The sequence below is a fragment of the Pholcus phalangioides genome, unplaced genomic scaffold (genome assembly GCF_987345545.1).
Source record: "Pholcus phalangioides strain wild (caught in Gottingen) unplaced genomic scaffold, Ppha-v1.0 ptg000008l_1, whole genome shotgun sequence".
NCBI lineage: Eukaryota > Metazoa > Arthropoda > Arachnida > Araneae > Pholcidae > Pholcus > Pholcus phalangioides.
The window spans coordinates 38,590,669-38,606,835 of record NW_028301601.1 but is presented as its reverse complement, the minus strand read 5'-3'; the positions used below and the strand labels follow the sequence as shown (position 1 = coordinate 38,606,835).

General features: G+C 38.2%; 1 long non-coding RNA gene across 1 annotated transcript; it reads right to left on the bottom strand.

Annotated features, from left to right (window-relative positions):
* Positions 1–11: 11 nt before the first annotated feature.
* Positions 12–11,840, bottom strand: LOC149084262 (uncharacterized). Its single transcript, XR_016193030.1, has 3 exons — positions 11,601–11,840; positions 820–918; positions 12–128 (listed from the first exon to the last, which is right to left on the bottom strand). It is a non-coding gene; the product is annotated as an uncharacterized LOC149084262 (long non-coding RNA).
* Between the last annotated feature and the right edge of the window lie 4,327 nt (positions 11,841–16,167).

The window sequence follows — 16,167 nt, the reverse complement described above, 5'->3', positions numbered from 1 at the left end:
ACACATACTTGTTTTGTTCCCCTTGGAGACGGGACTAGCACAGCTGCTGTCAGTATCATCGTTAGAGGAGGTGGTCCTTTGGTCTGGCCCCGACACTATTCCCGAGTCTACATCGCTACTGTCCTGACCTAAAAGAAATGCATTTATACATTGGGGAATCTATTTTCTGTACGTTTAATACAGGGTGAATAAGCAATTCCCTTTTTATCCTAGAATAAACTCCTGAGCCATTGATCTTAGAAGCATAACATACTTCCAGTTGCAAAAAGTACCCAAATACCGCGTAGACCTCAGATCCACGTCATTCATATTGCAAGGGGCTGTATAGTTATTGAAATACAAAAAATTATCTTTTTATATGGACACCCTGTCCTAATAGGTATTTCACCGACGACCCAACGAAAAAGTTGTTGCCCCGTCTTTCCTCAGCCCCAAAAAAAAGAAGAAAAAGAAAATGTTTTTAAGTGTAATTCGCTTAACACATTCGCGAAGTGTAATTGGAATATATTCGTTATTCAAATATTTTTTTCAGTTAGAAGTATGCTTCTTGAATTCACCGGTTTGCGAGTTATTTCCAGTATAAGGGCACATATAACACGTACAGCAAATTTAAATAGAGAAGTTGATCTTCGGGGGTTGAGTCTCCTATCATACACCCCCCCCCCCCACTTATAAATTTAAAATACAAAAAAGTCAGAAAGAGAGAGAAATTATGCTATGTTATATGATTATTATTTTTCTAACCGTTAGTTAAAAATATGCGAAGGAGTTAACGGGAAAGAGTTATTTTTGAAGAGAAAAAAGGTTAAAAACTCTCACCGTCGACGCCACAGAGCAAGTATGTGCCGTCGGCTCGAACTTCCTTATGGCGAGTGGCATCCATTGCGTAACCATCGACATCACACTCCGGCGGGAACCCTTCAAATAAAGAATGAAATCGAAAAAGAAGGAAAAAAGTATATTCGTAAGTTTCCAGTGTGTGATAACCACTAATAAATGTGCATGCGATTACGAAATATGTCAACTTCTAGTACAAAACGTGTAAATGTTACGTATTGAATCATCCAAGTATCGAGGCCTCGTTTTCCCAAAAAAAGACGTTGAGAGACAAGTTGATATCCGTTCTCGTCCCCTTGCTACAGTAGAATGTTCCCAGTGACACGTAGATACACTACCAACACCATCCATAGCAGAAGGCTCTCTTCTGCGCAAAGCTCGTGAAGAAAGTCATGTCATCTCGCCTATAGCCATTGGATATAACACAAGAAAGGGTGAAGATGGCGCATGCGTCGGCCTGTTATATCCAATGGCTATTGGTGAGATGACCTTCAGTGACGTCACCAGCTTCGTGCGGAGGCTTTCTGCTATAGATGGTGTTGACACTATTACACTTCACCAAACACCAACTATATCACTATATTGCAATTTACTGCTGTTAATGAGATGGGTTGGATATGAAGGCGCCATCTATCGATGTCAAGTTATTTACGGAAAATATATATCTTATGTATCTTTTCTCCCGGGTTTGAACCTTGGACCATGACGACAACCTTCACGGTGGTAGACGAGCAACTTACCACTGCGCCACGCGAGCGCTTTCGCGTAAATACATGAAAACCAGGCACGCCTCCATGTTAATATTCCTGAGGAACCTCTAACGTATAGGAGGCACCGTCACGTAAGTACAACACAAATTGCGATAAAATGACCACATTGCACATTATTAACACGGAAGCCCCAACCCGAAGGGGTTAACGCACCAAACCTCTTGGCGAGAACGGTCTAATCGGCCCTCGTGTGCAGAGAGAGTGACTGTGGTGCTACAAAAACGAATCAGATAATCTTGTATTTTTGGATCGTCGGGAAGTACATTAAGCTCGCAAGATAAGATGTGGTTGTCATCGATATTAGCCCTCTATGGTCAGCAATACTAAACCACGCTTGCATCTCGTCCACATTCCTCTGCGGAACTTCAAACGAATTGGTACGTGTTGGAATGTACATGTTCGTGTTATGAACCTGACGTGAAGTTTGTTTCTGTGTGATGCTTGTAATGTGTTGCGCCGCCATCTGACATCAGTTTTTCTAACTGTGAGTGAGGTGTTATGATTGAATAATTGTACCGTTGTGGGCCTGTTCTATGGTTAGCACTGAAAAATCAGACACAACAGCACTCAGATTGTACACGCACTTTGTTATAGACTGCCACGAAGATGAGCTGAAAGAGATCTCGGCAACTGGATAATTCCGGTGGCAGGATCCTGACGCTCATTTATTCCTCTATGGTCCCGAGTATATTTGAATATACGTGGGAGGTGGGAAATACAGTAAACCCTCTTTTTTACGGTCACCGGCGGAACAAAAAATTTGTCAGTGAAAGAGGGGGGTGGCCGTTAATCAGGGGTGTACATGGTCAAAAAAAAAACCCAATTACACCAATTTTTTTTCTATTTTTTTTTTTTTTTTTTTTTTTTTGGTATTTTAGAAAAAAGCACATTTCAGTACAAAATACGGCTACATAAGTGCAATACTTTTTCATCTGGAGCGAGTTGATTCCTCGTTGGTGTGATTTTTTGAGGGCTGTCGAAATGTTACATGTATCAGAGATTTATTAAATCGCACCAAATTGAGGGAATTGGGAATTCCCTCAAGTCGAGGTAGAAACTAAATAACATTAAAAAATCAAGGCGAACTATATATTTCACCCTTAGTTAACCATTTCAGCCAATTAAAAAATTCACTCAAATTAATTATTGATTAATTTCTTCAATTAAAAATATGCTAACAGCATCAGTTTGCGTCCATTTTTTTTTAATTCTTTCATTGCGTTTTTACGGTGGGGGGGGGCGTAGACGTTTAAGAATGGGTAGCTTTTCGATTTATCCCCATATATATCGTAATATGTTATAATTATTTTACACTGTAAATTTGCTATAGAGAAATCAGTCTGGCCTCTGGTCTTCCGAAGACCTCAGACCCCTTCCGATGCTTTCAAATTTTCGTAGAAAAAATAAAACGAACGTGCTCTTGACGAAAAACACAAAAAGGAATTTCAAAAAAATTCCAGCACCTCGAACTTTCGAAACTCGAATTATCGGGAACCTCGTGATGGCGATCGACGAGTCACCTGCCGTTGAATCCGTTAGTTGAAAGCAAAAGTCAGAGGATTCGAGGTACGTGTAATAACAGTATACTCCAACCACACAGTAGGTACGTGTTTCCATCATTTTATTTGTTTGGGTGATTTGACCTTTTCCATTCGCGGGGCAAACAATAGACACGATAGGGTTAGAAACATTTTTCGTCCGGGAAACTGCACAATGGCCAGGAAGAGCTTCCTCATTCCTTTCGTGTTTAAGCTTCCCTTTGCGAGTAAGTGAGGACCTCACCCATGCATGACAATATCAACAATATTCAACTCCGTGAAACTTTTCCAATGTGGAAACATGTTTGGATACGTCAATGCTCTTTTTTTCCTTTCTGAAAGCTCGAAAGGATTTTACAATAAACGTCCGATATAACGAGCATGCCTTTTAACGAGAATCTCGCTATTACGAATGATTCTGACTAATCACTAATACCGAGTCATTGTCGAAGAGTTGATGATGAGGATACACAAAATATACCTTTATAATGAGTTGAAAAATTAAAAATCTTAGCAAGCATGACGTGATCATTCCACGTGTAGCTAATAATTTTTTCGGTTGCCGATTGTTTTACGGTTTCGGCATTTGACAGAAAATGCCACCGCATCAAACATCACTGCTCGATGGAAAAATGAAGTTTTTTTTCATTTTCCTTACCCTTTAAACGAGTGGTGGTGTTTATTCTTCGTTTGGTGGTGCAAAAAATTTGAACTTTTTTATTGCTTCAGAGAGAAATTTCTTCCCAATAGCTAAACCGAGCATGCGCCAGGGGTTCTTAATCTTTTTCAGCTGCGAACCAAAATCAACGACGTGATCAAACTCGCGACCCATCTGTCTATCTTTGATTTAAAAAAATTCTTATTAAATGTCTCTGATTCACAAAATGTTTTTTGTTTTCGAAATTAGTGGAACCAGTCGTTACCAACCATGGCGTCTTAACAGACGAGCCAGCAGGGCCTGAGTCCACGGAACAGACTGAAACTGGGCACCCCCCCCCCCCACTCAAAATATTGAAAGCCTTCAATAATTCTGAAATTAATTTTTTTTTTAATCAAAGAAATTCTTTATTCAATGGTCAAAACATTGTAGGGAAAAGAGATTGCGTCCCGTAAAAGCGGGATGTATGATCGGAGGGTTAAACTCTAACTAACACGTGCATCAAAAGTGTTCTTAAAAGTGGCACGACTTGGCAAAAGCTTGGCCACCTTTGTTATAGTACGTAAATCATGACTAAAGAAGGCCCCAAAAATGTTTGGGTCTAAGCCAAGGAAACCGACATTGTTATGATGTCCCTGAAACCAGTGGCGCAACAAATGGATTTATAACCGAATTGTAAAGGAGTCCGTCTGACCCATCTCAGAACTCTTGCGACCCATAGGTTAAGAACCCCAGTGATTTTTTAGGCTGAATGGTCACCAAAAAATATTCTCTTACCACAATATTCGCAAAGGCCCTCAAATAGAGGAATTACCTCGTACCCGCTCTGTGTTATCAGTCATTTATTTCTGAACCAATTTACAACATACTCAAGGTCTTCATGAACAAGGTCTGCCCCACATTATAATCGACAGTTACTAGATCCTGCTTTTAAATAATAGCTGGTGCTAATCATTATGTCAAAATAATTACAGAAAAAAATCATGTTTAACCTAATTAAAAAGTAAGTAAAAGACCTTCGAAAATTTAGACATACGTGTGCAGTAGCACGCTTTCCTACTGCTGGAGCTAATTATATCACTATTGTAGGCGGAGTAGACTTAAAAGGCTAGCACAATGATGAAAGCTGGAGGGGAGCACGATGATGTCAATTTATATATGTGAATATACAGTACATCAGTCAAGCTCCGCCATTGACGCTCTCGGATCGGATTTTTCCGAGCTACCGCTCTCCCCAGCGCGACCCAACCCGAAAGGGTAAAAGGCTTATATCCCTGGAGGGACAGAGCCTTCTTCCTTTTAAACGGGTGTCTGCCTTCCGTAGTTGTAAAATACTGCCATTATTGTCAATTTTTATTCGGTTTTTGCTCCAACTGTAGTATTGGTTTCCCAAATTCTTCAAATGTAAGACAGAAAGAACAGATGAAGGTGCAGTTGTCCATCACACAGCAACCAGATTACTTACGAAATTTCTCTCTAGTTGCAAGACTCTTTGGCCAAACTGTCGATTCCGAGGTTTTTGCAGCAAGGTAATCCCTATTGACAGCAACATCCATACCTTTCGGCTGTTATGTCGATCGACATCATAAATTACGTCCGTGAATGCCTGCTTCTCTTTTCATATTCATTGCATTATACTTCTCGCGCGCTGTTCTTAAAAAACTCCAAGAAATTAAGGGAAATCGAACCAAACCCGAATGGGCTTTTACCTACTGATTATAACTTGTTCAAATCCATGGCTCATGGCAACCAGAGGACGGGAAAACTGTAGTTCTTCACTTCGAAAGGACAAGAATCGGTTATCAGCGTGCATTGATAGAAGAACTGGCACGTGGATAACTGCGCAACTAGATGACATCTACTTTCAAATCTTAAGGAGACTTAATACCTTCAACATGATCAAACACACTATGCTCTAATAGAAATTTCACTGAAAATAGTATCCAACCATTAATTTATTTTAAATTTTTTTACACGTGTTTTAGATTTCTATGTGCTATCTTCTGGTGGTAAAAAGTTTTACATATTTTGGATACTTAATTTCCCGTAAATTTTCCAAAAAAAAAGCATTAGAAACAACAGGCGTGCAGCAATGCCATGCCAATCAAATACCATGACATCAATGTAATTTTATTAAAAATAAAGGAAAATGTTCAGTTCATGAAATGAAGTAAAAGTTTGAAATTTGATTGAGTGAATCTTATTTAAAATTTAATTTTACATTTAAAAATTTTTGAAATTTCAAATTTTAATTTCGAAATTTAATTTTAAATAAGATTGAGTCAATTAAATTTCAAAATTTTGCTTCATTTCATGAACTGAACAGTTTCCTTTGTTTTTAATAAATTACATTGATGTCATTGTTATTTTATCCTGCACGCATGTTGTTTTCTAATGCTTTTTTTTGGGGAAATTTACGGAAAATTAAGTATCCAAAATATGTAAACTTTTTACCACCAGAAGATAGCACATAGAATCTAAAACACGTGTAAAAAATTTAAAATAAATCGATGGTTAAATATTATTTTTAGTGATATTTCTATTAGAGCATGTTTCTCTCTCACCATGTTGAAGGTATTAAGCCCCCGTCGTTGTAATTTAAAAAATAAAAGGAATGACAAAAATACTGTAAAACTTTTGACTCACCTCAATATTGGAGACTCGATGGTACATGAGCATTTTATCCCAAGACAACCCCGTCCTGTATTTGAAACAATACGGAATCGCTTCGCGTCGTATATTGCATATTACTTTCTTATCTCTTTTGGATTAATCGCCCCCCCCCCCACCCCCAAAGCAAAAAGTTTTGCGTTGTTCTGGAACCAGCCCTCAACTGACTGAAAATGTTCTGCGGTGAAAATGTTTTTAATAGTGTTTTCTATGCAGAAGAGTTCTTTTCTTAAAATTCTTCCCGAGATTGTTCTGCAAAAGAACTGATTAGTCCCTCCCCCCCCACAAATATAAACTGGGAATCGCGAATGAAATTCAAATAATCGTAAGATAGTTATAAAACGGAAGGAAAAACAAATATTTAAATCGCTCGTGTGAGCTTATTGCGTTGATCTTATTAAAAATGAGTCTGAGCGCACATATTCTTCAAAGCTAATCGCGTTCTCACAGACAAAGACAGAATTCAAATTAATGCTAATGATCGTAAGTCGCTGGAGAAAATCAAAAATTCTTTCATAAAGCTTCGGGTTCTTACCTCCCCCCCCCCCCTTTTTTTTTAAAGAAAGAAGAAGCCACATCTTGAGTTTAAAAGCCATACAGTGATGAGACATTATTCGCTATTTTTCTTCTTTTCTTTTTTTTTCCGCATGCCGCGAGCTTAACATCCATGAAATTTGCAGGTTCCTCGCACGCGTTCAATGATCTGTGTTTCCGGCCCTTTTCACACTGCCCTCGAGTAAAGACGCGTCCCACGTGGGAATAGAAAGGTAAAAAAACATTACATACTTCCAAAGATTATTTTCTATAAGATGCCGAGCATCATCACCGTCGATTATTATGTAGCTCTGGGAAAAACATTCGTCAACGTGGAATGATTGTAATAACTTCGCTGTGCGAAAATACGTCTTATTCCATGGTTCTTATTAAAAGTCTCTTCACACGCTAAATACTTGCTTACTGGAGTATTCAGTCTGTGTTGTGTGACTGAAGGGAAAGAAAATTGATCAACAAAATACACATTTCAAGGGACGTCGGAATCAACCGAAATCGCTGATGGTTTAATAACGAACTCGATTGTCAACATCGAATGTTCCCAAAGGCTTCAAGTTTACGGCTTTCTTGGGAATGAGATTAGAATTTCAGATATATTACGACACTTCCCCCCCCCCCCACTTGATCTCTAGACATTGTAACGCAGAGTGTGTGTCGTGACTCGTAGTGGCGTCGCCAACCTTCGTCTGGGGCGTTGCGACTAGCTGGTGATATTGGTGTGTATGTTCCTGTTCGGTCTATGGAGCGATATTTTCGTTAGACCATTCTGGGAAGCCACGGACATGTGGCAGCTACATATGCATTATAACTAGGGCAAGGGAGCCGCGGGAGAGTTTGAGAACCACTGCTGTAGTGGCACACCATAAAGGGCAGTGACACTTTGGTTGAGAATCGCTGTCTTTATTACAAGGTGCGTTCTATAAGAACTAGAGTAAAATCATAAAATATAGCAAAAATATAGCATAAAGCAAAAAAATAGTTTATTCCTTTTTTTAAAATATCTTCCCTCAGATGATATGCACAGGCCTACCCAGGCACGGCCCGGGGGCCTCAAGAGAAGAGAAGAGCTTCACAAAAATGAATCTGAAAATTTCAGTGAGTAAGCATGTAAATTTGCTAGGTAGGGCCTCAGGAAAAATCACTTGGCTCTGGATATGCAAGGGTCCCATCGTCCAATTCACTTTTCAAAGTATGTTTAGAAGGTTTTTCCTGGAAGCTGTCTCAGCGAACCCTGCACAGCGGAAATAACTAATAATTCTCCCACGGAGCTTCTTCTTCAGTATCGGAAACTTGCCAGAGTGGTATGGTGCAAGATCTGGATTGTAAAGGGGTTGGGGCCAGAGCCGGTTCTGGACATTTTTCAAGTGTAAGCAAATAATATGTTGGTGATAAAAAATCAGCCCCATCTTTAGTTGGTGCCTTCTGAGGCCGCGTAGTTCGCAGGATTCTTGATCCGGCCCTGGTTGTGACATGATTTTGATATTGCATTTAACATATTATGTTTCAGTTCTGAAAAGTTTGGGACAACACTCATCGAGGAAGCATCGTGAACTAGAAATTTCAGTTGTGCAGGGTTCACTCTGCGGCAACTTCCAGAAAAAGCCTTCTCTACTTGCTTTGAAAGTGGATTCAACGACGGGTCTCTTGCATATCATTCGAGTGAACATACTTTGAAAAAGAATAAATTACTTTTGCTGTACCTATATTTCTTGATTTCTTATAATTTTACTCTTACGTTCTTATGCAGAACTTCCTTGTACTATTTTCCGTATAACTTTATCCTCAAAGTGACTTTGCATCCGTAGGCAGGGCCGTAACTAGGATTACTTTTGGGAATGGGGGGGGGGGGCGGGGTGGCACAAACATGATTATATTTATATCACATTCCCCTTCCCATTACTGCAAAATACGATAGATTTTTTTTTTTCCAAATGACACACAATCAGACAAAAATCACAGTGAACATCAAATCAAAACACAAAAAGTATAATATAAACACAAGAAAGAGAAAAATAAACACACACACACAACTTTTGTGACCTATAGGGATTTTTTCCAATCCTTCCATCAGGTCTAGATGAGACACAAACTTGAAGCTGTTACAATACAACAGTGTTGGTTACTACGCTATTTTAGTAGGTTAATACAATATTGCGCTCGTTTATCTCAGCTGAGTAAATTCAGGCGGAAATAGTGAGAGATCACGGTATGTGTTTTTCTCATTTATTTATTCTTTAATTATTAAACAGTAAATTAATCTCACTGGATTTTTGTTCTTTCCTAAAATTCGCCGTCGCACCCCTATCCAAGTTCCGGCAATGTCCGTAGGTGATCTGACAACACTTTAAAGTGCCACTAAAGCCCATTTAAGAATTACATTGACTTACATTTTACACTGCCATAATAAAGTCGCCACTTTCTTACACCGCGCTTCGTTATAACGTGCATCCGGAAATCTCTCGATTTTTATTATAACAGCCGTTAAGAATTAAACGTACATTAGAACGAACCTACATGACATTCGTCGGTTGCATCACGCTCTTCCTTTGTCCATCGACATGTTCGACATGCCCGACTTAACGGGGGAGAGGGGGGATTATTGTAATTGCTATCAGTTTTTACCTCCAACCTTTTAAGTTAGTAATTGTTCATTTATTTCGTGATATTTTAGTCAGTCAGGAAGTTGCTGTAGTATTCCAGTGGTCATAGGAACAAATTCGCATCGCAACGTCCCGGATTCGAACCCTACTGGCGTCACAGTGGTGGTCGGCTGAAGTAGATTTTCTGCGGTTCTCAACTTAGAGGCGCAAATGTTAGCCGATCTCTCCGTTAAAAAGTCTCGCCACACAGAGCAACAGGCCTACAAACGGTACAAATATCCAATTATTACACTTCACTCATTTTATTTCTGAAATATAGATGGCAGCAATGAAAAATCAGACACAACACTAGATAAGCACTCAGACTGTTAGGTACACACACTTCCGGAATAACTCACTAAGTCATAAATTGCCCACGGCGATAGACCTGAGTTGCGCCAACGACTTCTATAGCAGGAAGCCTCCGCGCAAAGCTCGTGACGTCTCTGAAGTCGTCCATTTCACCTATAGTTATTGGATATACTGAAAAAAAGGTAAAGATTTCGCGTACGTCGGCCTGCTATATTCAATGGCTACAGGTGAAATTTACGACTTCAAGTGACGTCAAAGTTTCGCACGGAGGCTCTCTGCTATAGAAGGTGTTGGTTGTGCTCGGTTTGAAAGAAAGAAAGAAAGTCAGTGAGAGGAAGAAAATTAATCACGAAAAAAAATCGTCTCTAAGACACGCAACTGAAATCTGAGAGCAGAGCTCTCACGCCTAAGGAAATAATAAGATCCCAGACAAAAATGCAGCAGTGATTCTCCCCCCCCCCCCTCCAGCTACATCACTAACTCTGATAAATGGCAGTGTAAAAATGTGAAGAAATATATAGGTTTACGTTCTCGATCCTCGGACCCCGCGGGATATTTAATAACTTTATGGATAATAACTTAGGGATCTTTTGTAACTTAGAGTAGCTACTATTAAGTAGTTGTTTACAATTAAGCAGTTGTGAAGCACTCGCAGATTAATACGCAAGGGGGCATGGTAGGGGGGTGGGGGAACGCACCCCCTCCCAATACGATTAAAAATCAAACTTTTTTTTAATACTTTTATTGAAAAATAATAATGTATCGGGAAATAAAATAACTTTATTCACTATCTTAAGCAATTCCTGTTTATTTAAAATGTTTTTTAATAATGTTCGTAACTCAAACTTTTTTAAGATTTCTTGTGGGATCCCCCCCCCCATAGGTGGGATTGACTTGGAAGTCTGGGGGGGCATGGCCACTATTGCTGGGGGGAGGGCAAGATGATGATGATGTCAACTCATACATACATTAGATCAGACGACTTCACCTTCGACGCTTGGGGGCAATGCCACCCCATGCCCCCCCCCGTATTTTCGCCCATGATTATTCCCCCAAACGCGGTGCACCCGCGAAAGGTCAATCTTGAGTACGCCCTTGAGCACTCGCCTAAGAATATGTGAGCTACGCGGATAACTGCAATGTGTAAGATGTTTTTCTTGCAATGTGAGCCAATTTCCCTGTTAACCTCAAAGAGGTTACAGGTTTACTTCACAACGGTACAAATATTCAATCATTACGTTTCACTCGCAATTTGGAATATTAGATGGCAGCACTAACTTTACACAAAACACTTTTCGTGCACGCACACTGTTCGGTACACATACTCCCAGCACAACTCATCATTACGGGAGGGGGGGGGGGTGTAAAATGGTAGTAAATTGGCAGTACTCGAGATAGACTTGGATTGTTACATGAAGAACGTTTCAAGAAGTAAATCATTTCAAGCATTGATATGAAATTTTGATATTTTTCTCTTTTTTCCGCTCATTTTGCAACGATACAATGAAGCGCTTTTTCCCCAACTTTAAGAGAATACATTCGAGAAAGAAAGGACATAAATGAGGAGCATGTCATATGGGTGGGCGTCGCTGCACGTAGGTAGATGAAAATGGAACTTACTTACCCCCAACGTTTCTCCTGCGTCAAATTTCGATCGCGACACTCGAATAAGATAATTATTAGACAAAAGGTGCAATCGCGAAAACAAAAACACACAAAAACAATTAATCCTAGAAGCAGAGCGCGATTCTACGAAATTGACAATTGACGGGAGACATTTTTCTATCCTGCGCGAAACACAAACAAAACAATTGAGAGTGACAGAAACACGAGAAATTCCCTCAAATGAACCACCTGTTGCTGAGTGGAGCCAGTCATTTAATAACGGTGCCTTTCAGATCGCTGAGAGAAAAAGACACGGTGCGCATGCGTGCAGAAGCAACCCGGCTCCCAAGGTTGCGTACATACGCAATATTATACCACCACACACACCTTTTTCCTCTGTTTCTTTTTTTGTCCAAAAGAGAACAAACATGTGATTCAAGTGTCACACGTCGATTTTCCTACAAAATATGAGACCAATTAAAAAAGAAACCGAACCAGATCTGGAAATGACTGAATTAACCAATTGGGAAAGATGAAAAAAAAATCAGGGCAGCGGAAAATACGTGCGAGCGATGAGTATTTTTTGTAAAACATGTTCCCTTAGTCAGATGCAGAGTCTATTTTTTATTTTCTTTCACACCCCTTTGATTTTTTTTTTGCATAGGAAAATGCCAAAATGCCAAAATCCGACAGGAATTGCAGAAATGGGTTCCTATTTGTAATGGGTAATTCGCGACATTTCTTCGTACTAGTTATCATTGAAACGCTTATACGTACAATACAGAGGGAACGGGAGGAAAATGTATACGTTAAGGCAGTGGTTCTCAACCGGTGCTCCGTGTGCCCTCTCCAGGGGCTCCGCGGCCGCTCGAGGAAAGTAAAAAAAAACAGTAAAGTTGAAAAACAAATAGTTATGAATATTGTAAATAACATAAATTACAGTTACTTTGATGAATAAATAAAAAATAGGCCTATACGGGGCTCCGCCATATAAATTATAGACCAGAAAGGGCTCCACGAATAAAAAAAGGTTGAGAATCGCTGCGTTAAGGTAAATGTGATAAATCTGTAATTATGCATAGTGACCGGTTACTATGCGTATATTACCGGATATTATGTAAAATACCCTATCGTCATTAGTATAAATTTGATAGATACTAAAAACATTATCACTTTTACCGGTTATTATGCATAAAACCCAAGTGTCTTTGGTAAATTTGATATATGCAACAAAAATTAGCCCATCACTTTTATCCGTGAGCATTGGTGTACGCAAAGGGGGTGTTTTGGGGTTCTAACCCCCCCCCCCCCCGAGCTAAAATTATAGTGTTATTTTGCAGGAAAAAACGTAAACCCCTCTCAGAAAGAAAAAATCTGAACCCCCCCCCCCCTCGAGGAAATTCTGCGTACGCCTATGCCCGTGAGCATACATTTTTCCTAAGCGTACGACGTGGTTAGTTTGATAAACGGGGGGGGGGGGGGGGGGGGGTAAGGTCGTAAAATTTTGTTCAATAGGAATTCGTCATATCGAAGTCCGATTTCTTAATTCGTCAAAGAGGAATTATTTCAGGGATTTTCAAAAAAAATTCGTTAAATCAGAGTTCATTTTATAATGGAAATAAGCTCAAAGTATCGAAATATTGAATTTTGATATTTGGAGCTAATATCGTTGGTCTTCTTTCTACGCTATGGGTATAACGCTAAAGGTATACCTTTTGAGCATAGCGTAGAAAGAAGACCAACGATATTAGCTCAAAATATCAAAATTCAATATTTCGATACTTTGAGCTTATATAGTTTTGGTCTCCTTCTTTCTACAGAGTTCATTTTGTCCGGTTCAGACTGGCTTACAAGTAAGGACATCCAAATAATAAATCTCATCACCGCAATAGGGCCGATTTATCATATTTACCAAAATGAATTGGTGATTATGCACAATAATCGACAAACGCGATGAATTTCGAAAGACTTATCAAATTTACCTAAGACGCTTGGGTTTTTCCAACATAATTGTTGGAAAAAGAGATAATTAAAATTTGTCAAACTCACCAACGTGACCGGCGATCAGGCATGATAACCGGAATTACCACATTTACCGTAACATATGCAAGCATATTTGTCAATATCTCTGTAGTAAATTGAAATGGAATTACATATTCAGGGTTAGAGTGTAAAAATTTTGGAAAATATTTTAATGAACCAAAGGCATACACACAAAAGGGGGGTATAGGGAGCCATTTGATCTGTGAAAAAAAACTATAATTAAAAACATTAAAAGAAAATATTTCAATTGCTGTTTTACTCAATTTATTTGAATTAAAACGGAACTTACTCAGAAATTTTTTGGAAGGGATTCCCTGTACCTTTTCTCCTCTTCAAAGGGGTTTACGGAAAATTCACTCACTAACAGTTCATCGACAACAGTTCGATGCGAGTCAGTAAGCGAGGGAGTGAGCGATTGAGTTACTGAGCGAGTGATTGAGTGAGCGAGCGAGCTACTGAGTCCATGAGCGAGTGAGTGAAGGAATAAGTGAGCTATTGAGTGGATGTGAGTGACCTAGTGAGTTATCCTGAAGATATGGCAGAAAATTTTAATAATGACTTTATTAGAAGAAATTTAGATGATACGGAAAAGAAATTACAAATTGCTGTTGCGCAATAGAAGAGAGTATATTCAATAATTCCAAAACTCTATGTTTTACTCAGAAACGTTTAAAATGAAACGTTAAAAGGAATATATAATAATGGAATTAACAGATGATAAAGTAAGTGGATACGCGATAAATTAACCCCCCAAAATGCTTAAAATCATCTCCTGTTATCACTTTGATATTACAAAAAACATTGTTGATCATCAGTAAGCAATGGATTATTTTTTCATGATGAACTTGCTGTTACCAGCGACTTCATTGGTGTGGATTCTTTCTGCAATCTCAGATTTACTCAGCAGTGATTCCCCCCCCCCCATACCACTTTAACACCTCATGATCCCCATGGGTGATGAACTTTCAGAAATCCTGTCTAAGTGCGTGTCTACATCTATATACTGTATATAAAATAACATGACCTGACAGATTCATCACCGCAGAGCCAAAACCGCTGAAGCTATAAATATCAAATTTTGTGAATAGTTTTGTTTCACGACGTAAAGACTCAGTGAGAAAGGGTTTTTCCATATTCGACCCCTAAAGGTGGCGATAAGGGGGTTCAATAATGGAGGGAGTCATACGTTGAAATCACGCCGAACCGAAACCGTTGAAGCTATAAATATGGCATTAGGTCAATATTGTAATATAGACAATATGATATAGAACAATCGGATTTTTTAATCATTTGTGACAGTTAGAGATGTGAACGGAGAACGAGAATATTCTGAGAATATTCTTCTGGATCTAAAAATTGGAGAATAATCGAGAACATTCATTTTTCTTTTAAATAATTTAATTTTTTTTACTAATTTCGTTTATATTGTAAAGTATAAATCAGTTTTCAATGCCTGAAACATTTACAACAAAACAATTTTTGGTATAATCACCCCCAATGACAACTTTAGTTTGATAATATTCTCCAGATCATGATGAGAGGTTTTAAAAGTTTGGTTATAAATATTTTAGAAACTTTAGATTAAAAACTTAAAAAATATTTTAAAATTAGATAAATTTTCAGAAATAAGTTCACAACGAAAAAAATTAAATCAAAATTGATTGATAAAGGAAGCTATTCTTATATAATCACCTTCATTCTAAGATACAGAACTGTTGTTTTCTTCCATGCACATACACTTAAATTCTGTTTCACTCACATATCTTTGAAAGTTGTGCAATTCAGCCCTGTTGGTTTAATTTTCTTGCTTTTAAACTTTAGTATTATGGACTACAAACTTCAATACTCCCTGTCTTCTTGACGGGAAGAGAAATGGGAGACAGAGAATATTCTCTTGAAGGACTACTATTATAAATTACCAGAGAATATTCTTATCGGAAAATAATAATTATTTTCAAGTTATTTAAAAAGATTAATTATTATAATAGGCCTGCATGTTATTACATATATTCTTGATAATACTCTCTGGAAAGATTTCAGTCCTCTATTTCCCCCAAGAAAACCGAAAAAAAAGAAATAAGTTGTCATAATTTAAAAGGAATCATCGGGGCCAATTCTCAAATTGCGAAAACATATTTATACATATCATTAATTTTTTATTATTATATACAATATCTTGCTATTAATTCAAAGTAATTATTATATTGAAATACAATTTATTTACATATATTTGCTTAATTAAATACCCATATCAATTACATATCAGTACAATCATCTATCTACTTACAGATTATCTTTCTGTATACATAACTAATAACTATTTTTAATACAATGACACTGCTTCATCCTCCTTACGGAGAATAGTTATTATTTATACTATATGTAATTTGTATATTTAAAGGCTAGGGAGATTTGGCCTAGACACCGTAAGTATATTCTTAGGCCTTCTTAGCCTAAGATATTCATCACTTCTATATGTAGATATGTTATTTAGATGTTCCCATTCAGATTTCTCAAGATGCTCAAAAATATTTTTCGCAATC